Source organism: Zingiber officinale, chromosome 1B, assembly GCF_018446385.1.
Source record: "Zingiber officinale cultivar Zhangliang chromosome 1B, Zo_v1.1, whole genome shotgun sequence".
Lineage (NCBI taxonomy): Eukaryota > Viridiplantae > Streptophyta > Magnoliopsida > Zingiberales > Zingiberaceae > Zingiber > Zingiber officinale.
The window spans coordinates 100,942,140-100,965,894 of NC_055986.1; the positions used below are offsets into that span (position 1 = coordinate 100,942,140).

A 23,755-nucleotide genomic window follows, 5' to 3' on the forward strand; every position below is an offset into this window, starting at 1 on the left:
CAACTCTAACACTTCTTTGGCTCTATACCCCTTGGCCTTGAACGGCCTCTTGGTCATTTTACCTTCCAAGTAGGATTCACAAGTTGGAAAATTTTCCAACTCTAATGAACCCAAAAGTCCATCGGCTACAAGCCTCTGAATCCTACTTAAGTTAATATGACCAAGCCTTAGATGCCAAAGATATGCTTGGTTCATTTCCGAAGGTTCTTTTCTCTTATTAGAATTAGAAGATGAGTTATAAATTTCCATGTTTTGCTTTGTGGAAGAAATTGGATTTAAAGTATACAAATTGCCAACCAATGCACCAGAACAGATAATCACATTATTTCTTTTAATAACTACATCGTTACTGAAAGAAACAGAATATCCATCTAAAAACAGTTTAGAAACTGAAATTAAATTCTTTCTAAAACTGGGTACATAAAGACAATTTCTTAAAACCAAATTTCTATTTCTACTAAAAGATAAGTAGACGTCTCCCACTGCAACAGCTGCCACCTTAGTAGCATTGCCCATGTAGACGGTAATTTCTCCTTCAAATAGTCGTCGGGTTTCCTGGAACCCCTGCAAGGAATTGCAGACATGATCAGTGGCTCCCGTATCTACACACCAGGTGCTGGTAGATAACACCGCTAAACATGTTTCAACAACTAGAGCATGAGATATACCTTTGTTTTGGTTCCTACGAGGACAGTCCGCCTTCCAATGTCCTGCCTGCTTGCAGATGAAGCACTTGCCCTTCGGCTTCTTCACTCCAGCTTTAAATCCCGTACTCTGAGATTTATTCACTTTCTTTGCTGAACCAGCTTGTTTCTTCTTCTTCTTTCCTCTCGGTTTAGAAGTAGAACCATTTTCAGCATAGTGAATTTGAGCATTGTGATGAAATAATCCTTCTGCTGCTTGAAGTTCTGTCAGTAGTTCCGCTAATGAATAAATCCTCTTATTCATATTATAGTTCAGGCGGAACTGCTCAAAACTTCTAGGTAGCGTTTGGAGGATCATATCGATCTGGGTTTCCCCATCAATTTCTCCTCCAAGGATCTGTATCTCGTTCAGATAAGCCATCATCTTTAGGATATGATCCCTCACAGGAGTACCCTCTTGCATGGTGGCTATCATTATCTTTCTCATGGCTTCTTGCCTAGAAGCCCTATCCTGATGACCAAAGAGTTCTTTGAGATTATATCATAAACAGTTGGTAAATCTTGATGTTGATGTTGCAATACATTTGACATTGAAGCCAAAATGTAACACCACGCCATCTCATCCGCTTTTACCCATTTCCTATGATATTCAATCTCCTCTTGGGTAGATTCACCAGTGGGTGCTTCAGCAACGCTCAGTCAAGACAAATTTATAGCTTTCAGAAGTAAGGACAATGTCCAGGTTCCTTTTCCAATCTATGTAATTAGGTCCAGTAAGTCTATTCTGTTGAAGTATGATGGACAGTGGATTGAAAGTCATCCTAAGAATCACAAATAACTTTTGGTCAGAACTCTAAATTTAGAATAATATTGATTCCTCAAACAATACTATTTTAAATTAACCAACATCTCAAAACACCGTGAATTTTGTATGCCACGTTAGTGTGGACGTATACTAATTCAACATTTGTAAAAGGAGGGTTTTAACCCATTAATTTTATTATCTTGTCAACCTAAATTTTTGACAAATAAAATTAATAGTTGGTATCATTTGGTCACACAAATAATAGCAGTGACTCCGATGGGGAGGATACTATTAGATGTGTCTAAGTGTATACCACTACTTGACACTAAGTCCATTAATAAGATTATGCCCCTTCCGTTGGGGAAGATCACACGCTCTTAATTAACTTCCTATAGTCATCCAAAAATGGAAGTCAGTTCTAGTGATCCGCAAACAAGCTCATCTGTTATGGAGGAAGGCACTCAGAGCCAACGCGCAAGCTTGTTTGCATCACTTACAAACCAGTAATGGAGACCATGGGATTTACTTAAAAATTCCTCTCCCACTTAGTTATTTATAAATGAGGAATTTTAACTATGCTAGCCTACTAAACTTGTAAACTAACATGCACACACAGCACAATATAAAAGCAATAAATAGAAAATCTAATTTTCAACTATTATGGCTTTTGTCTCTAGTTGTCCTCCGTGTGTTGTCATCCCAAGCTGCTGCCATATTTGGCCACCGCCACCGGGTCTAGCTGTCGCATCCATCTTGCTCCTAGTTCCGCTGCGCCTCTGGTCCTTAGAAGGTTCCACGCGTTGCAAGATTCGATCCGCGACATAAATAGAATTTTACATTTTGATCCTATATTCCATAAAAGGAATGTACATGTATCTAGATCAAAAATAAAATCCTAATAAAACTAAATACAGCTCCTGCTGTATTTAAATACAATCATGCACACACATATAAATGCCCTTGACATGTCCAAGGGTCCAATCACACACATAATAACTAAAAGCCATAATAGTTGGATCCTACATCCACAAAGTTAGCACATCCTACTATTAACCTGCCTAAATTATGTATGACATGTGCATAATTAACCTAATACCAAATACACAGAGGCAAAACCCTAGCTCTGATACCAATTGTTGGTTGCTACTCGGAAAACCTAGAGGTTCCACTGTACAAAAATTTTGTACAAAGGTCTGAACCTTTTCCTAGCTACCATGTGTTCTTTCAAATTAAATTTTGGATCGCCTGCGAAACTTAACACGTTTGATCCAAAACTTAATCTATTTGTTCTTTTAGGTTTTGACTTGGATCTCCTGCGGAACTTAACACGTTCGACCCAAGTCACCTTAAGTTATTAATTCCATTAAATATTAATTTCCATAATTGGTTCCCAGTACTGACGTGGCGAGGCACATGGCCTTCTTGGATATGGGAGCAACCACCACCGACTAGACAAAACCTCTTATGGAAAGCTAATATTTAATTTCCTAAAATAACTTTAGGTTAACCGAAAAGAACAATCAAATCACAAGGAACAGAAAAAATAAAAGAACACAACTTCGAAAAATATATTCGAAATTCTAGAATCATAAGCCTCTTGTATTTGGTATTATTTCCATAAATAACTAGTATGATGCGGAAAGAAAAATTACTAGTTATACCTTTTAGAAAGACCTCTTGATCTTCTACCGTATTCCTCTTCTAACCTCGAACGTTGTGTGGGCAACGATCTTCCGAGATGAGAAATCACCAACCACCTTCTTCTCCTCCTAGCTAGGTTCGGCCAACAATAAGAAAGCTTCACCAAGGAAGAAGATCAAAACACCAACCAAGCTCCAAGAGATGCTAGCTTTCTCTCCTCCTTCTTCTTCTTCTCCAAGTAGTATCCGGCCACCACAAGAACTCCAAGAGGGATGAAGTATTCGGCCACCACAAGAGGAAGAGAGGGAGAGGATGATGGCCGGCCACAACACCAAGGAAAAGAGGGAGAGAAAATAATAGAGGTTGTGTCTTGTGAAGGCACCCTCACCCCTTCTTTTATATTCCTTGGCCTAGGCAAATTAGGAAATTTAATTACAATAAAATTTCCTTAATTTCCTTGACATGATTTAATTGAGAAAAATAAAATAAAATTTCCCCAATTAAATTCAAGTGGCCGGCCACATCATGAAGAACAAATTGGACAAGTTTCAATCAACAATTAAAACTTCCTAATTTATTTCAGGAAATTTTAAAATTAAAATTTCTCTTTAAAAATCTCTTCATGGTTGATAAAAGGAAATTTCTATAATTTTAATTCTATCAACATGTGGATAATTTTAAAGAGAAAATAAAATATCTCACCAATCTACAAATAAGGAAAGAGATCTAATCTCTTTCTTTAATCTTTTGTAAATCTTTTACAAGAGAGATATTTTAATTTTAATTCTCTTTAACAAATTAATTCTTCCACATAATAAAAATTAAAATTAAAATTCCTTTTTAATTTAATTTGGCCGGCCCCCACTAGCTTGGGTTCAAGCTAGGGCCGGCCACCCCAATTTATACCTAGGCCGGCCCTAGCTTGGTTCCCAAGCTAGCTTGGCCGGCCCCCTTTGGGTGGGTATAGAAGGTGGGTATAGGTGGGTATAGTACTCTATAAATAAGAGGCTACGATAGGGACCGAGAGGAGGAATTGGTTTTGGTCTCCCGATAAAATTAAGCATCCGTGTTCCCCGAACACACAACTTAATTTTATCAATAATAATTCATTCCACTAGAGAACTATTATTGAACTACCGCACCAATCCCAAATTACATTTTTGGGCTCCTTCTTATTATGAGTGTGTTAGTCTCCCTGTGTTTAAGATATCGAATGTCCACTAATTAAGTGAGTTACTGACAACTCATTTAATTAATATCTTAGTCCAAGAGTAGTACCACTCAACCTTATCATCATGTCGGACTAATTCTACCTGCAGGGTTTAACATGACAATCCTTATGAGCTCCTCTTGAGGACATTATCAACCTAGTATCAACCTTCTATAATCAACAACACACACTATAAGTGATATCATTTCCCAACTTATCGGGTTTATTGATTCATCGAACTAAATCTCACCCATTGATAAATTAAAGAAATAAATATCAAATATATGTGCTTGTTATTATATTAGGATTAAGAGCACACACTTCCATAATAACTGAGGTCTTTGTTCCTTTATAAAGTCAGTATAAAAGAAACGACCTCAAATGGTCCTACTCAATACACTCTGAGTGTACTAGTGTAATTATATAGTCAAGATAAACTAATACCTAATTACACTACGACCTTCTAATGGTTTGTTCCTTTCTATTTTTGTCGTGAGTTACTGTTTATAATTTATAAGGTACTGATAACATTATCTTTTGCATGTGACACCACATACTATGTTATCTACAATATAAATTAATTGAAGAACTACAACTAAATGTAGACAATTTGACCAAATGTGATTCTTTATTCATAATGAATGTTTACAAAGCTTAGGCTTTCAATATACACTCCAACAAGAAAAGCATTCATTATCTACTTTAGAGTTCAGTTCTTTCGCTCAGCAACTCTATTTTACTGAGGAGTATAAGTGTTGGTGCGGTTAGCACTGACGATCTAACTCAGATTTTGATGAATGATAAAGTAGGTTAAGTTAGTTTTATTGTGATCTAACGCTTTGATCAAGTGTGCAGGAGAAGCCCAACTAGGTCGACGGGCCGACCAAATAGCTGACACGAAGTTTAGACAGGTCGACGGGCTGACCGGATGTTTGGCACGAAGCCCAGCTAGGTCGACTGGATAGTTAGCACGAAGTCCAAACAGGTCGACAGGTTGACCGAATGTCTGACACGAAGTCCAGCTAGGTCGATGGACTGACCTGATAGCTGGCACGAAGTCCAGATGGGTTAAAGGGCGGATAGGATGTCTGGCAGGTAAGTTAAGATAAGTTATTGGAGGGGAGTGACTGTGAGGACGCATTACCGGGAAAGGGACTTAGGCGCCAATCCAACTTAGAATCATTTCAGAACTCTAAGTTGAGATCTTGACTAGATTCTGGTCTCGGTGAGATGAAATCTAATTAATACTATGTTTGATTATTATAACTATGCTAACACTTTGTTTTGCAGGGTGATATAATTTATATTGTGCTTCAGACTAACGTTTTCTTGTAGGGAGTTGAAGCTGCTGGAAAATAGGGTCTGAGTGCTCGGAAGGGGTCCAGGTGCCCGGAATGCAAATTATATCACTTCGTCGCTTCGCCCTAGGCTACGTCAGAGTCCAGGCGCCTGAAAGGGATCCGGGCACCCAGAGCCTCCTATATAAGGAGGGTGAGCCCTGGAGCAAAATACAATTCACTACTACGTCTTCCAACGCTTGCTCTACTACCCTGTGCTCCTGCGACGCTGCGAAGCTTCTTCGACAACATGCTACTTTCTCTTTACTTAATTATTGTCGGTATTTTACTTCTAAGCATTTCTATACTTTCATTTGTAATATCATTTTCGAACTTCTAGTGGATTGCCCAACGAAAGCATTCGACGAGTGCGGGCCTTGTAGTAGGAGTCGACGAAGGCTCCGAACCAAGTAAAACGATTCTTGTTAGCATTGTGATTCTACTTTTCCACTGCTTACTCTATGAATGTTTTCGATCGATATTCATCCCCCCCTTTATCGATTTTCACGATCCAACAATAAGGAGCTATTGTTTCTTGTCTGATCACATGTTTAACACACAACTTAATGAACGGTGATACATATTCACCGCCTTAGTCATTTCGAACCACCTTAATCTTTCTATTAAGCTAGTTTTCAACCTCATTCTTATAGAGAGTAAATTTCTCTATAGCTTCATCCTTACTTTTGAGAAGATACATATAATAGTATTTTTTTATTATCATCTACAAAAGTGATGAAGTATTTATTCCCACCACATGTTGGTGTACCTTTGAGGTCACACACGTCAGTGTGAATTAGCTCAAGTGGTTCATTACTTCTTTCAAAATGTTGAAAGGATGACCTTATCATTTTCACTTCAACACAAATCTCACACTTATGTTTTGGGTCAAGGTGGAATGTAGGTATGCTTTGCATGTTTATTAATCTATGCAACACATCGTAGTTAACATATCCTAGTCTACCATGCCACAAACACAAAGACTCAAGCATATAAGTGGAAGAACTTTTATTTTTATTTATCTTAGGTCTAATCGTCATTACATTGAGTGTAAACAACCCATCAGATACATAGCCTCTTCCTACAAACATTCCATTCTTAGACAGCACAACTCTGCCTAACTTAAAAATAATGCGAAATCCATGCTTGCTTAGTAGTGATCCGGACACTAGATTCTTCCAAATCTCCAGAACATACAACACATTATTCAGAGTAAGGTCCTTGTCCGAGGTCATCTTTAGCACCATTTTTCCTTGGCCCATGATGTCCGAGGTTGCTGAGTTCCCTATGAACAGCTTGTCTCCATTGACTTCTTCGAAGTTGTGGAGAAACTCCTTGTTGCAGCACACATGCCTAGTGGCTCTAGTATCGATCCACCATTGGCGCGAATTTGAACCCACCAGGTTCATCTCAGAGACCATAGCGCAGAGGTCATCCATTTCTGATATCTCATTCAGGTTGGCCTCCTGCTTCTTCTTCGGCTTCCTGCACTCCGAAGATTTGTGACCGACTGAGTCATAGTTGAAGCACTTCCCAGAGAACTTCTTCTCGCTGATGCCTCCTCTGGGTCCCATCTTAGAAGATTTGGGGTTCTTTCGTTTCGAGCTTGGACTGTGCTCAACCATGTTGGCTTTCATAGTAGACTGAGAGAACAGTTTCCTCTTTGAACTCTTGTTGTCTTCTTCGATGTGAAGTCTAACAAGGAGTTCCTCCACATTCATTTCCTTCCTCTTGTGCTTCAGGTAATTTTTAAAGTCCTTCCAGTCGGGAGGAAGCTTCTCAATGATAGCATCTACCTGGAAGGTCTCACTCAGACCATCCCTTCTGAGTGAATCTTGCGTAAGATCACCTAAAGATCCTGGACTTGGCTGATCACTATCTTGGAGTCAACCATCTTGTAATCTAGGAGTCGACCCATGATGAACTTCTTGCCCCTACATCCTCCGTTTTGTACTTCTTGTCCAGGGACTCCCACAACTCCTTAGTCATTCTCTTCATGTTATACACAATGTACAGTGAGTCGACAAGATAGTTAAGAATATAGTTTTGGAAAAGGAACTTGGAATGAGTCCATGCCTCAACTGCACTGATGGTTTGTGCATCAACATCCTTAGCACGCTTGGGAGGATCCTCGGTCAAGAACCGAGCCAGATTGAGCGTGGTCAAGTAGAAGAGCATCTTCTGCTGCCACCTCTTGAAGTTCACTCTCACTCTAGTGAACTTATTTGGCCTTTCCCCATGGTTGATTGTCATAGTTCCAATTGGGGCGGAGGGGGACTACATGTGCTAAGTCTGTTGTATCTCAACACTTGGTTATGTGGGCATCTCAATAGAATTGAATCTGTTTCAAGATTGTTGAAAGAAACGGTTTGTTGCTCGAGATTTATAGGGTATTAGCTGAATTTAAACTACACTGAATTAAATTCAACTTACAGTCGAGATGACCTGAGCAGATAATCTCAGGCTGCCATCATTGACTAGTTTCTACTATATGCCAAAGAATGGCAGAGCTGACTGAGTTGCCAAACGGACAGATCAGCTGAGCAGCAGGTCTGTGTTGTCGAGCAGACAGATCATCTAATCAGTAGGTTTGTGTTGTCGAGCTAGCAGATCAGCCAAGCAATAACTTTCAGAGCAGACCGAGCGAATGGCTAGCAGAGCGGATGTAGAGGCCGAGCGAGGTAGCCAAGTAGCCGGTAGGACAGAGAGGCTAAGTGACCTAATGTCCCGAGCGGCTGACAAGTTAGCAGAGAGACCGAGTGGTAGATCGGATGGAGCAGCTCAAGCAGGCGTAGCGGTCAAACTGGAAAGTGGCTGATTGAGCAAATAGTAGAGCGACCGAGTGGCTGGACGAGCAGAGGAGCCCGAGCTAGCGAACAACCGACCGGGAAGCTCAGTTCGTGAACAATGTCGCTCGAGCGAGAAAAAAGGACCGAGGCCTACAAGAGTCGCAGTTTTCTTGAAATAGATTCACCTCACCTTTGACTGTGCTTCGAGGGTTACTAGGGGCGTCTATTTCCCAAGATACAACGATTGACCGTGATTCCCACCAAACACTGGTGGTCACGGCGAACTAAGTGGCACCCGATTGCTATGACGAGCACTCTGCCAAGTAGGAGTTGCACGACAGAAGAGGAGGGGAATGAAGGTGGAGAGCTTCTTCTCGTGTGTGTCTGCGTGCGTCCTCCGCTTGTGATCGCAACCTCCTTATATAGAGCTCAGACCAATGATAGCGTTAATGATCTTAATAATTATTATTTGCCGAGCAGTGAAACGTCCATCGTTTCACTCAACCATTTTGATTCTGCATTAATCTCAAATTTAATGCATCCGTTACACAGCAGCAAAATATTTACGTGGCAAAATATTGGTTATTCCACTTGGGCAAATTTTGCCCCGACCAGTCCGGCATTCGGCGTGCGTAGGTCGTGCCCGCACACGAGTCAACATGGTTCAGTGTAATCCCAGCCTTGGATTCCCCCCCCCCTTGCGCACCAACGCATGAGAGAAAGTCTCTCCCCATACATTTGTTGACATCATCAATACATGTGAATCAATATAAACCAATCAACATGTCATGAAACTCCTAATCTGGGACTAAAGTTTCATTCACAATAGAGCCTCTTTTCTCTTCCACCTCTTCTCTATTCACATTACTTATATCCAACAATCTTTACTAGAAAACAATAGTTTAACCGAGGAAAACTTTCCTAAGTGGAAGAGAAACATTAATATAGTGTTGGTCAGTGAGAACAATAGGTTCGTTCTTATAGAGGAATGCCCACCGGCACCACTCACAAATGTCGCTCATGCTGTTAGGGAATTATATGATCGTTGGATTGCGTCCAACAATAAGGCTAAGGCATATATGCTTGCAAGTTGTCTGATGCACTAAGAAGCAAGATGGAGCCCAAGGAGTGTGCTTTTGAGATCATGGAATCTGTACAAGAAATGTTTGGGCAACAATCTGAGCAAGCTCATCATGAGGCCACAAGAAAGTACACAAACGCTAGAATGATTCTTGGCACTCATGTTCATGATCATGTCATGCTGATGATGAATTATTTTTTTGAGGTTGAGATGCATGGGGTTGTAATTGATGAGGGCGCACAAGTGAGCATAATTTTGAATTCGCTCCCTAGTGACTTCATCCCATTCACCAACAACTATATTATAAATAAGCTAAATTATGGGATGACTCAGATATTGAATGAACTACAAACCTTTGAAACTATCTCAGGACTAGTGAAGAACAAGGTTGAAGCAAATGTTGTCGATAAACCTAATTCTTCAAAAGGTTTGAAGAGAAAAATGGCTAAGAGTGGTAAATTTGGTGATAAATTCAAAAAGACAAAGGATGGATCTAAGAATAACAACCCCAATTACAAAAAGACCGAGAAGAAGCCTAAAGGAAAATGTTTCCACTGTGGTGTAGATGGACACTGGAAAAGGAACTATCCAAAATACCTCACAAAGTTGGAGGAGAAGAAGAAAGGTAAATTTGATTTACTTGTCTTAGAAGCTTGTTTAGTAGAGGATGATTCCTCCTTTTGGATAGTTGATTCAGGAGCCACTAATGATGTTTGTTCTTCTATGCAGCTACTTAGTTCTTTGAGGGAGCTTCCTGATGGGGGCTTAACACTTAGAGTTGGCAATGGGGCATTAGTTTCAGTCAAGGTAGTAAGAGTTGCCTGTTTAAATATAAAAATAAATATTTAGTGTTGAACGATGTTTATTTTATTCCTAGATTTTATAGGAAGTTGATTTCTATTTCAAAATTACATGACTAATTATTTGATATTTCCTTTTATGAAAATAGAATTTCTATTTCAAGAAATGGTATTGAAATTTGTCATGCAGGTTTAAAAAATGGGTTACATGTCCTTAAGCCTTGTGAATGTTTATCATCAAATACTAAAGTATTCAAAATAGCTTATCCAAAGTCTAATAAAAGGAAAAAAGCTTGCAAATAGTGATGAAACATATCTATGCTACCTTAGGTTAGGATATAAATTTGGATAAGTTAAATAGACTAACAAAAGATGGTCCTTTGAGAGAGTTAATTATTAGTACTTTACCAGTTTGTGAATCTTGTCTATAAGGGAAAATGACTAAGAGACCTTTCTAAATGTCCACGCATGAGGAGGTTATGAATATTTCATCACATTTATCAATGATTATTCAAGATATGGATATGTTTACCTAATGCAAAGGAAATCAGAAACTTTTGGAAAGTTTAGGAAATTTCTAGTTGAAGCTAAAAAGCAATTAGGTAAATCACTAAAAATACTTCGATCAGATCGAGGAGGTGAGTACCTTAATACCGAGTTCAAGAATCACCTAATTGAGAAATGGATTATATCCTATCTCTCGGCTCCTAGAACTTCTCAACAAAATGATGTTGCCGAAAGAAGGAACAAGACTTTGTTAGATATGGTTAGATCCATGATGAGCTATGCCTCACTACCTACATCCTCTTGGGGATATGCTTTACAAACAATTATCTACATTTTGAATGTTGTACTGTCAAAATTAGTCCCTAAGATCGCAATAGAAATGTGGAATGGGTGTAAACCTAGTTTGTACGATTTTCAAATTTGGGTATGTCCAGCTCACGTATTGAAAGGGAAATCTAGGAAATTTATGAACAGAAGTGTATTTATTTGTTGGCTACTCAAAAGGCACGAGAGGAGGTTTGTTTTATTGCCAACAAGAAAAGAAAGTATTTGTATCAGCACATGCTACTTTCCTTGAGAACAACTATATGACAAACTTCAAACCTTGAAGTAAAGTTGTACTTGAGGAATTGCTAAATGATCAGATCATTCCACATCTGATGTCTGTTGAAAGCAATAGGGAAGAAAAAGAAACAGTATTCCTACTTAGGAAAGTTTGGTACATAGATCAAGTGGAAGGGTTGTTAGAACTCCTGCCTGCTATAGACAAGATGATGAAACAAATTTTGTTGTAGTTGATACCAATGATGATGATCCAACGTCATATCAACATGCGATGAATGATCCTAATAAAGAAAAATGACAAGTAGCCATGAACCAAGAAATATAGTCAATGTACTCTAATTCAATATGGGAACTTGTCGATCCACCTAAAGATGTCAGACCCATAGGATGTAAATGGATCTTCAAGAAAAAGAAAGGTGTGAATAGAGAAGTAGAGACTTTCAAGGACAGACTAGTGGCAAAGAGTTATACCCAAAAAGAATGAGTTGATTATGCAGAAACTTTCTCTCCGGTTACCATGATAAAGTCTATCTGTATTCTCTTATCCATTGCCACTTGTCTCGACTATGAGATTTGACAAATGGATGTTAAGATAGCTTTTTTGAATGGTCATCTTGAAGAAAGCATATATATGGTGCCACCAAAAGGGTTCATGGTTAAAGACTAGGACCAAAAAGTTTGCAAGCTTCAAAGGTCCATCTAAGGACTTAAGCAAGCATCTAGATCTTGGAACCTTAGGTTTGATGAGATTATTAAGACCTATGGCTTCCAACAAAATATTGATGAACCTTGTGTTTATAAGCTCATCAATGCTAAAAGTGTAGTTTTTTTGGTCCTTTACGTAGATGACATTTTACTCATTTGGAATGATATAAAAGTGTTATCTCATGTCAAGATACTAAGCAATTCCAAATGAAAGATTTGGGAGAAGCAATTTATGTTCTTGGGATCCAAATTATTTGGGATAGAAAGAATAAATTCCTAGCATTATCTCAAGCAACTTATATTGATAAGGTGTTTGTATGTTTTTTGATGCAAAATTTCAAGAAGGGTCTCTTGCCAACCCGACATGGAATTACACTTTCTAAGGCACAATATCCTAAAACACTATAAGAGAAAGAGCATATGAGATGTATCCCATATACATCAGCAGTGGGAAGCCTTATATACATTATGTTTTGCACTAGGCCTGATATTTGCTATGCAATGGGAATGGTTAGTCGATACCAGTCAAACTCAGGATTAGATCATTGAGTTGTAGTAAAGCATATTCTCAAGTACCTTCGAAAACAAAGAAACTATATGCTTGTCTATTTAGGAGGAGTCCTTATGCTGATTCTAACTTCCAGTTAGACAAGGACTCTCAAAAGTCAACATTTAGATAAATATTTATTCTTAGTGGAGGAGCAGTTGTTTGGAGAAGTATTAAACAATCCAACATAGTAGACTCTATCATGGAGGCTGAATATATAATAGCTTGTGAAGCCGCTAAGGAACAGTTTGGCTTAAAAAGTTCTACTCTGATCTAGAAATAGTTCCCGATATGGATAAACCATTAACCCTGTTCTGTGACAATAGTGGCTCAAAATAACCACGGAGTTATAAAAGAGGTAAGAACATAGAAAGAATGTATCATCTCCTTAGGGAGATTGTACGTCGAGGAGATGTCAATGTTATGAAGATAACATCGAAAGAGAACCTTACAGATCCGTTCACCAAGATGTTACCTAAAAAATGTTGGGGCCTTGATGCCCAGCTAGAGGGGGGTAAATAACTGATCACCCACACTTTGCTTCCTACACTTGTTAGCACACAACGGAAATACAAAATACAAACTAACAAGAATAGAAAGCTAACCCTAAGCTCTACAACGACAAGAAATAACAAACCCAATGACATATTTATGTAACGTGATTCAAAGATCACTTACTCCTACTCCACAACTGTCCGTAAGGTGGACGATCCTGATACGTCGGTGAATGATTCCTCAGAAAACCTCTGGCTAGCTCACATAACTCCTTTTGGGTGTAGAAACCTCACCAAAACTCTCACAAGAATAATTGGGATGCTAGGTCACTTGGAAGACTACTACTAGAGGTTAACCATCTTTATTTTGTCAACCATGGCTGGCCACCCCAAGCACTATTAAATAGAGCTTGGAAGGAAAACACCAAACTATTTTTCTTCCACTAGTTGACTGGTAAGTATACCAATAACTGCCCTTTGTAGAAATTTGACTGTTACATCCTAATGGCTTGATACCAGTCAACTAGTGACTTTACTAGTCTACTACTCCACATTGGCTGAGCGAACAGAAGCATTCTGTTTGCTCTCAATCGATTGTGTAATGTACTAGTCGACTGCTACAGTACCAATTGACTAGTTTTCACAGTCCTCAAGCATAAAAATATTTTGTGCCCTGGCCTAGTCGACTAGTCCAGTTGCCAGTCGACTGGTAAAATTCTAAACCTAGGATTTTACCCTGGGTATAATTTCTTATGCACTCATCCTTGCCCGCATAACCTCAACCTTGCCTTCTACCCTCCTCTATCAGCCTTACATCCCTCAGATGCTTCCTCATCCTTCACACCTTGCCTTCAAGAGCTTTCTTCGACCTTGTCCTTTATTGTTAGGTCTTCCATTGCTAAGAGACTTCTCACCTTCGAGACTTTATCCTTTGTCAAGAGTTCCTCACTCTAGGACTTCAACCTTGCTAAATCACACTTGAACTTGCGTTATCAAGACTACATACTTAGACTTACACCGCCAAGATTCCACTTGGACTTTCACCTTTGCCAAGATCCAACTTGGACTTTGTCTTTGCCAAGATCCAACTTGGACTTTGCCTTTGCCAAGGTTACACTTGAGTTTTTTTGTTGTACCTGTATCCTGCATGCTCATAAGCATATATCAAATATAACAATAATTCTAACTTAAATCTCTGCCTAAATATCAAAGCCTAGGGTCACATAGATTGCTCTAATAGTCTTCTCCTTTTTGATGTTTGGCAATCCATTTAAGTTAAAGAAACAATATAACAATACATATGCAAATCAACTCATGCATAAATCATGGAACCTAATCTTAGGCTCCCCCTTCACCTAAACCTCATGCATAAATCATGGAAACTAATCTTAGGCTCTCCCTTCACCTAAGCTCCCTCTTGAGTTATTATTTCTTACAAAGGTATTTAGGTTTCCCATTTAAACTTAAACTTCTCTCCATTTACAGTACATCAAAAAAAACTCCAATAATATCTCAATTACTGGACTCTTTAACCTTTAATGACCACAATTATCATGTATTAATCCTCCATAAAATTACATACATGTATATTCTCAATTTGGTCATTTTCTATTGTTGAATAATAGTTTCAACTTGTTTCAGTCGACTGTCATATGCCCCAATCGACTGATTGTGTCTAAATAACCTCACAAGGCCATTCTATATTCGATGAACAGTGTTACCAGTCGACTGGTAACTGTATCAATCAACTGGTACACTATTTCAGTCTCAAATAAGATTTCTGACCCAACTTCAGAAACACACTAGAAATTCATAAACCTTCAAAAATTTCAAATTTTGTGAAGAGATCTATTTTACCAATGTATACTTGAAAAAAATATATTAATCACGGATCCCAAGATTGATACAAAATCAAAACTATCTAAATGGTTCAATTGAAGCTTAACTTAAAGTCCTATTTTGGCTTTCTCTTAATGTATCCGCCCATACTAAACCACAATACATCGCTTGCATTAGTTTATATGACATCTATTCATTTAAAACCAATTTTCATTCAATATGAATCTCATTTCATATTTTCATGCATGAATCACATCCCAAATGTGTCATCCAACTATATTAGAGACTCAAGTCAATCTCTAACTCACTTTGGCACATTTCATGACCCATCTAGAATCCCAAGCAAGATCCACTTGAGATCCATTGACCATGGTTCTTGAAAAGACTTTTTGAGTCCTCCCCTAAAGTTCTTAACCTTAGCTATCTCCCTAGGTGACTCATCCACTATGGCTAGGCCACTTCGGTGCACCTTGGGCGCCACTTGGCTTACAGACCTTACCTTTTTAACTTTAGACACCTTGTCCTTGGTTAATTTCTCCTTATCCTTAAATGACTTTTCCTTCCCATTTCTTGACCTCTCCTTGCTATAATCATATGTCACCCTATCATATTGTTTTTCATGGACTTTGGATGACACTTCTTTATCCTTGGTCACTCATCCCTTACCAATGTCATGTGTCACCCTAGCACTTGACCTACTTTTAGTTTTGGAGTGACCCAAATTGACATTTTTATGTCTTTGACCACCCAAACACATCAAGTCCTCTAGATCAAATAATGAACCTATCTAGGACTTTCTATATTTCCTCAAACCTTGCCTTCAAGGCTTGATTTTTCAATTCTAGGGTTCTAACCCTAGAATCAACATATTCACCTTGGACATTACTAGATCTACCCTTTCTAGGCATATGTTTCTCCTTCATAGGATTAATGTCTAGGTTTTCAACCACATTCCTCTCTTTAGGTAAGGTAGATTGCTTCTTTTTAGGTCTATAATTTGAAAATGATTTCCTAGGGTTATCAACCTTGTTAACCATATTCCTTTCATTATATCTAAATCTATAATTATGCATGAGTACATAATTTTCATTATTTCTAACAAGCATGAAGGAATTTGAAATTGGATTAAATTTTAAATTAGGGATTATCTTACCTTTTACCTTTGGAGCTCCCCCTTTACTAGAGCTCCTCTTCTTCTCCCATTTCTTTAAGTGTGTCAATTTCTTGAGCTCTCCTCTCCTTGGGCACTTCGTGTGGTAGTGTCCCCTCCCCACTCATCATATGTGAAGTATCGAATATGCCTCTTCTCCTTGGCACCATCCCTACAACCTACGTTAGTCTTCAAAAGAACTTTACCAGGTTTAGGGTTTACCTCCTTTACCTTTTTAAGCAATGGATATCTACTTTTGTAGTGTCCCATCTCACCATATTCAAAACACTTAATGTGGGCTTTCCCACGCTTTTCAGTAGTTGAGGTTGAGGGTTGAGCTTCTAAGACTTCTTCCTCACCCATCTTGGATTCTTCTCCCTCCTTTAAAGATATAGACATTTTCACTTCTTCCTCATTTGAAGATGTGGTCGATTCCACTTCTTCCTCCTCATCAGATGTTGAGCTCATCTCCATATTCGATTGGTACTTCTCCTCCTCTTGGACTAATGAGTCATTCTCCTTGGGCTCCTCCACTTCTTGGACTTGTGTAGGGTCTTCATGAAGCGCAATCACTTTGCTCCATAACTCATGAGCACACTTATACTCACCTATAGGGCTGTAAATGAACCAAGCATTCGTGAACAAGCTTGGTGTTCGGCTTGGTAAAAGCTTGTTTATGTTCGTTCAATATGCACAAGATTAACTAAACAAACAAGCTTGAACAGCTCGTTAAGCTAAACAAACAAGCTTGAACACATATGTGTTCAGCTCGTTTACGTTCGTGAACAACGTTCGTGAACAATGTTCGTGAACAATGTTCGTGAACAACGTTCGTGAACAACGTTCATGAACAATGTTCATGAACCATATTCAGTAATAAAATTCTTTTCAATATACTAAATAAATAATAAAATAAAATAAATAAATTTAAATTATCAAGCTCAATAATCAATCAAACAACTGAAAGTTTTAAACAATCAAACAAGCTTGAATTGAGAGCTCGATAACATCTAAACAAACCAAGCTCAAGCCAAGCTCGAACCAAGCTCAAGCCAAGCTTCAAACAAGCTCAAGCTCATCAAAAATAAACCAAGCCAAGCTTGAACACTCATTTCAAAAGCTTGGTTCATTTTAAGCTCGGCTCGGCTCGGCTCGGTTACCTTATCAAACAAGCTTGAACACCCCAAAGCTCGGCTCAGCTCGGCTCGTTTACAGCCCTACTCACCTATATGTGACACAATATTAGAAGGTAATAAATTTAATACAATTCTAGTTATCTCCTTATCCGTCTTCGATTGCTCTCTTTGCTCATTGGTTCAATACCAATGTCAGAGACCCTTTCTTGTCCATTGGAACTTCAAAAGAAATTTTCAACCCAGTCCAATGGTCCCGATTAATTTAGATCCACATCTCCAACTACTTCCTCCAATACTTGAAATCATTTCAATCGTATGGAGGTGAGATTCGGATATCCCATCCTAGCGGACCTTCTGACTCCATCATTCCTCTAGCATTTACTCCTTCCGACAATTAGCCCTTTAAGAGTGCTACTTGCTTTGATATCAATTGATGGGACCTTGATGCCCGACTGGAGGGGTGAATAGCCAATTACCCACACTTTACTTCCTACACTTGTTAACACGCAGTGGAAATACAAAATACAAACTAACAAGACTAGAAAGCTAACCTTAAGCTCTACAATGACAATAAATAACAACCCGACACTACAAGAAAAATGGTCTATTAGGACATTTTCTTTATGACACTTATTATAAAATGTCATTATAAACCCTTTATAACGACATTTATTAAAACTAATTAATTTTAAAAATATAATATTTGATTAGATATTCTATCTTGACACATTTTATAAATGTCATCACAAATAATAAATATATTAATCTAACTTATATCATGTAGTGTTTAACCTAGATAAGATTAACTTTTCCCAAACGCCCGTGCCCCGTCTCCGCCACCACCGCCGCTGGCCTTGACTTTTCCCGAACATGTGTGCCCCATCTCCACCACCGCTACTCCTCGATCGTCTCCGTCGCTACACCTCGATCGTCTCTGTCGCTGCGCCTCGATCGTCTTTATCGTGCCCCATCTCTGTCGTTGTTGCGCCCCATCTTTATCCATTCGCCGCCATGGGTATATCTGTTCATCTCTACTGTCCTTAATTGTTTTTTGTTCTTTTTTTTTTGTTTCATCTTTCATTTGTTTGGTATGACTTTTTGCAGCTAAGATCAAGATCGGCATCAATGGTAGGCTTTCTTTTTTGTTTCACAGGAGTGTCTTTTTAATTACTTACTGTCGATCTTGGTTTCTGTTGGGTGTATCTTTTGTTTTGTTGGCTCGCTATAGGTTTTGGTAGGATTGGGCGATTGGTCGCCAGAGTCGCGCTCCAGAGTGAGGATGTGGAACTTGTTGCCATCAATGATCCATTCATTACCACCGATTACATGGTACTCTTTAGCGTGTTGATCTACCTATGCGGTTACTTTTTTATGCTTTCTTTTGGATTTACTAGTCTGATTTGTATATTTATTGTGCTTTGTTCATTTATCTTCCATCAAAATATATTATTTAGAAGTGGATGGTCGCTACATATATAGATCCAAACTGCAGATCCTATGGATTAGATTTTTTATGCTTTTAGTTTATACTATGTTTCTTTAGCTGTATCTTAGATCTGGCTTTCTAACTCGGATACATTTGTAGACATACATGTTTAAATATGATACTGTACATGGGCAATGGAAGCATCACGAGATAAAAGTGAAGGATTCCAAGACCCTTCTTTGGGAGAGAAAGAGGTTACTGTCTTTGGCATCAGGTGTTTAAAATGCTGTTGTCTGTTCTGAAAGAAGTAGCTGTTGTCATTGATTTTTTTGTTGGTGTTATTTACTGAGATTGTGGTTGTGTTTAGGAATCCTGAGGAGATTCCTTGGGGTGAGACTGGAGCTGACTTCGTTGTGGAGTCTACTGGTGTCTTTACAGACAAGGACAAGGTTGCTGCTCACTTGAAGGTAGTTGATGATACCATATGACAAGTTGCTTTATGATGCTGGAATCTATAACTGATGAAGACTAATCTGAGTTTGCTTTGGAATGAGTGAGATCAATTTGATTGAATGAGGAAGAGTTTATGCTGTTCATGTTTAAGGTGAGCAATTTCCTGCCAATAATGTTCAATTTTTTTACTAGTATTTCTCAAATACCTTCATTCTACTCCATGTTATCTAGCCTCATTTTTGCACACATACATAATTATATTTATATTTTCCTAGCATTACACAATTGGTGGGATAACATACCTGCCTACTGACTACCAGTGACAAGAAAATTGCCTAATGCTTTGATCTTTTGATATGAATTGAATGGATGGAATTGTATTGATTTTTCAAAAATGATTAAGGTGATGTCGAAGAATTGATCGGCCTCTATTTAGCATTTTGAAGCGTATATGTTCATGTTTTTTTTAATTAGCCATTTTTTTAAACTTTTTATTGGAATTGTGATGGATAAAGGTTGATTTGAGGATGCACTTGGAGGATTAATAGCTTGGCCTTGTCATCTGGTATGATATATAATATTTTAAGTAACTACTATTTATTGTATATGCTCGTCATGTTGGTGTCTTTTTAAACTAATATCAATTATATTTGAAGTTGATAGTTAACAGTTAACGAAGAAGACTTCTACTAGATGCATTTGAGTTTTGTGGCATAATAGCAAGATTTTTCATCTTTGCAACTTTGAAAAACATGAGGTTAGATTTTTAGTTTTGTTGATGTGTGTTGTCTTTTTATTTTTCTTTAGTTTCTAGTTTCTCTATCGCTATTATGTGTATATTTGACCTTATTTGTGGCACTTACTTAGAACTACAATGTTTCAAAAGTTTTCCTTATTTTTCTTTTTCTTTTTAATCTGAATGGAAGAGTGAGGAAAGGATGTGTGACTTCTATTGCACTAGAGAGATTCTTTGGTTAATAAATTTATAGAAAATTGTATTTTTATGCTAGGCTTTAACATTCAAGAACAATAGCTAGCAATCCCTTCTAATTTATACTGGTTTCATATTTCTTTCCAATATGTTATGATTTCACAATGTAGAGCTTTCCCAATCTATCATTTGGTATGATATTCACTAGTTTGAATTAAATTTAATCTCTTTATTTTATGCTACTTTATTTTTTTATTTACACAAATATATGAATTTTTATTGTAGGTGACTAGAATATGTGATAGTTGAAGAATGAAGATGCTCCACAACAATTTCTTGAAGAATGAAGATGTTTGGTTATGTTTTGCTTCACGAGATTTAATTTTTTTTAGTTTTTATAAACTAAATACATTAGATACATTTGTTAGTGTATATATATTTTTTGAGGTGACAAGTTTGTCAGCACATTAATGATTGCAAAATTAATGATAATTATTGATTAACAATTTGATTTCTAGTTTAAAATTTTTATTTGTATTTATGTTAATTTATTATGTGTGAATATTATATTATGAAAATATTGAAAATAGACGACGTATTTCATAATATATGATATTTTTTAATGTTCTTATAGACCAGTATAGATTGACATTTGTAAATGTCACTATAAATTACATAATGAGGCATTTTAAATTAACCTTATAAACTATCATTAGTGACATTTTTTATTGTCACTACAAATAAAATACAAAACACTCATAGTTGTCATAATAAATGATTTTAAAGGGCATATAAATTCATCATCATTATTATAATAAGAAGGCATGTATGAGTGTCATTACAAACTTTATAGTGACACTTTTTTGTCATTATAACAATTATTCATGACATTAGTGGTGTGATTATTTTTATACTATAATGACACTAGGAAGTGTCATAATGCTTTAGACGACATCACTATAGAGGACATTTTTACTTAATGTCACTATATCAAAAATGTCGGTATAAGTAGTATATGATGACACTTTCAAATGCCATTAAAAGCATATATTCTTGTAGTGCGATGACACATTTATGTAATGTGGTTCAGATATCACTTACTCCTACTCCACAGCTGTCCGTAAGGTGGATGATCCCGATCTGTTGGTGGATGACTCACCGAAAAACCTTCGGCTAGCTCATGTAGCTCCTTGTAGATGGAGAAACCTTACCAAAACTCTCACATGAACACTTGGGATGCTAGGGCTCTTAGAAGACTACTAATAGGGGTTAATCACCTCTATTTCATTAACTATGGTCGGCCACCCTGAGCTCTATTAAATCGAGCTTGAAAGGAAAACATAAATTGTTCTCCCACTGCTAGTCGACTGGTAAGTATACCAGTCGACTACCCTTTGTGGAAATTCTACCTTTACACCCCAACGCTTCGATGCTAGTTGACTGGTGACTTTACCAATCGACTACTCTATATTGGCTGAGCGAGCAGAAGCATTCTGTTCGCTCCCAATCGATTATGCAGTGTACTAGTCGACTGCCATAGTAACCGCTACAGAAACTGCTACAGTACCAGTTGCCTTATTTTCACAGCTGTCAGGTACAAAAATATTCTATGTCCTGACCCAGTTGACTGGTCCAATTGCTAGTCGACTGGTAAAATCTTAAACTTAAGATTTCACCCTGAGTATAATCTCTTATGCACTCGTCCTTGCCTGCACAACCTTGACCTTGCCTTCTAGCTTCCTCCATCAGCCTTGTGTCCATCGGATGCTTCCCCATCCTTCACGCCTTACCTTCAAGAGATTCCTTCAGCCTTGTCCTTTGTTGTGGGGTCTTCCATTGCTAAGAGATTCCTCACCTCCAGGACTTCATCCTTTGCTAAGAGCCTTTCGCTCCGAGACTTCAACCTTTCCAAGTCACACTTAGACTTACATTGCCAAGACTATATACTTAGACTTACACCACCAAGATTCCACTTGGACTTTCACCTTTGCCAAAATCCAACTTAGACTTGTCATTTGCCAAGATCACACTTGGACTTTCCTTGTTGTACTTGTATCCTGCATCCTCACAAGCACATATCAAATACAATAATAATCCTAACTTAAACCTTTGCCCAAATATCAAAACATAGGGCCACACAGATTGCTCCAACAAAAAAATGTTCATAGGTCACTTAGAGGGAATGAGTCTTAGAGATATGTCTCATCTGCTTTAGGGTAAGTGGGAGTTTGTTGGGAATATGACCATAAAACATATATTTATTATTAATTACTGAATTAAATAAAAGAAGTATTTATTTTATTGTTTGATTGTTTTATGCTTACTTATATAAAAATAAATATCTATATAAAATCCATAATATACTATTGTAACTATGATTTTAGTATATAAGATTGTTATATACAAAAGGATTAAAATCATAGATAATATATTTAAAATGTTCATGATTGATTATAGTATGAATTTTTAATTGGTAATCATTAATGTATGATCCTGTCTGAACGCTGAGTCGATGAACGCTGGGAACGTGGAGCTCTTCCAACTGATGATGCGGATCTCTGACCGGCTGTATGGATCTCCGACGAACCTGCAAGGAAGTCGAGCAGGGAAGGGGTTCCCGGCGACGACCCTCCGACGCTCAAGTCAGGCAAGAGGAAAACGGTGAAGTGGCTCCAAAAATGAGAGATCGCGTACCTCCGGTGAAGTATGAGGGCTCTTATATAGAGCTGTGGGGAGGCTCATGCACACCTACCGAGGCGTACACGTGTCCTTTACCATACCTTAGTATGGGCTTACCAGAGGAGCATGCCTGACACCATACTGCTACAGTCTGAGCACCTCTCTGATGGGACAGTAGAACCTTCCGTCGTAAGATTCTGCGTATGACTTGGTCGTCGAACATGCCTGTTGTCAGAGGATGTTCCATAATGTCCCCTTGTCCTTTTGTCTCTTCTCTCCTCGCGCCGAGCGTCCAGCCCCTCGGCAGGCACATTACTTCCGACCGGGAATAGGTATCGGTCTGACCGGAAGATTCCCGGTCGCGTGCTCGGCTGAGACAGTTCCTTCACAGTATTACCGCTTTACGCCTCGGCCGAGCGGGCTACCCGCTTGGCCCGACGACCCTATTTACCATGAGCGTCGGAAACCCGACTCCCCATCGGGTTGTCTTTGATTCCGTCCGGACCCGTTCGGCCGGTCGACCCAACCCTTCTCCGATCGGCTGGCCTTCAGGCTGACCCTTTTGACTTTTGACTTCTACGTGTCATTGACTCCCCTCAAAGGGGTCCCCTGTCCTTACTGTCGGATCAATGTAGTTTACTAACATTATGAATATGATAGTCGTATCCGGATAGTCAGTGTAATGACACTAAGTAGAGACATTTTATATAATATGATTATATAGGATAAGGACTAAATGTGATTTAAGAGTCTATGTTTAAGGTATTATTACAAAGACTCGAATCAACATTGCTAAGATGATCATATGTAGATCAATCTAAATCTTGAGTAGTTATAGACTCATTGTTTGTATTAATAGGTCTCTTGATTTGTTTGTTAAAACCTATTTTAATAATAGGCATAACACTTAAATTTTGGAGACTTGATTATACATTCAATTGGAAATATGATTTATAAATATGAAATCTGTAACTTTCAAAAGGATGCTAAAATGGTTCTCTTGAGTGTTGATTCTAG

General features: G+C 38.1%; 1 long non-coding RNA gene across 1 annotated transcript; it reads left to right on the top strand.

Moving 5' to 3' along the window:
• The first annotated feature begins 18,257 nt into the window (after nt 1–18,257).
• On the top strand, nt 18,258–19,109 carry LOC121981924. Its single transcript, XR_006111958.1, has 4 exons — nt 18,258–18,377; nt 18,478–18,578; nt 18,835–18,949; nt 19,043–19,109. It is a non-coding gene; the product is annotated as an uncharacterized LOC121981924 (long non-coding RNA).
• Nucleotides 19,110–23,755: the final 4,646 nt, after the last annotated feature.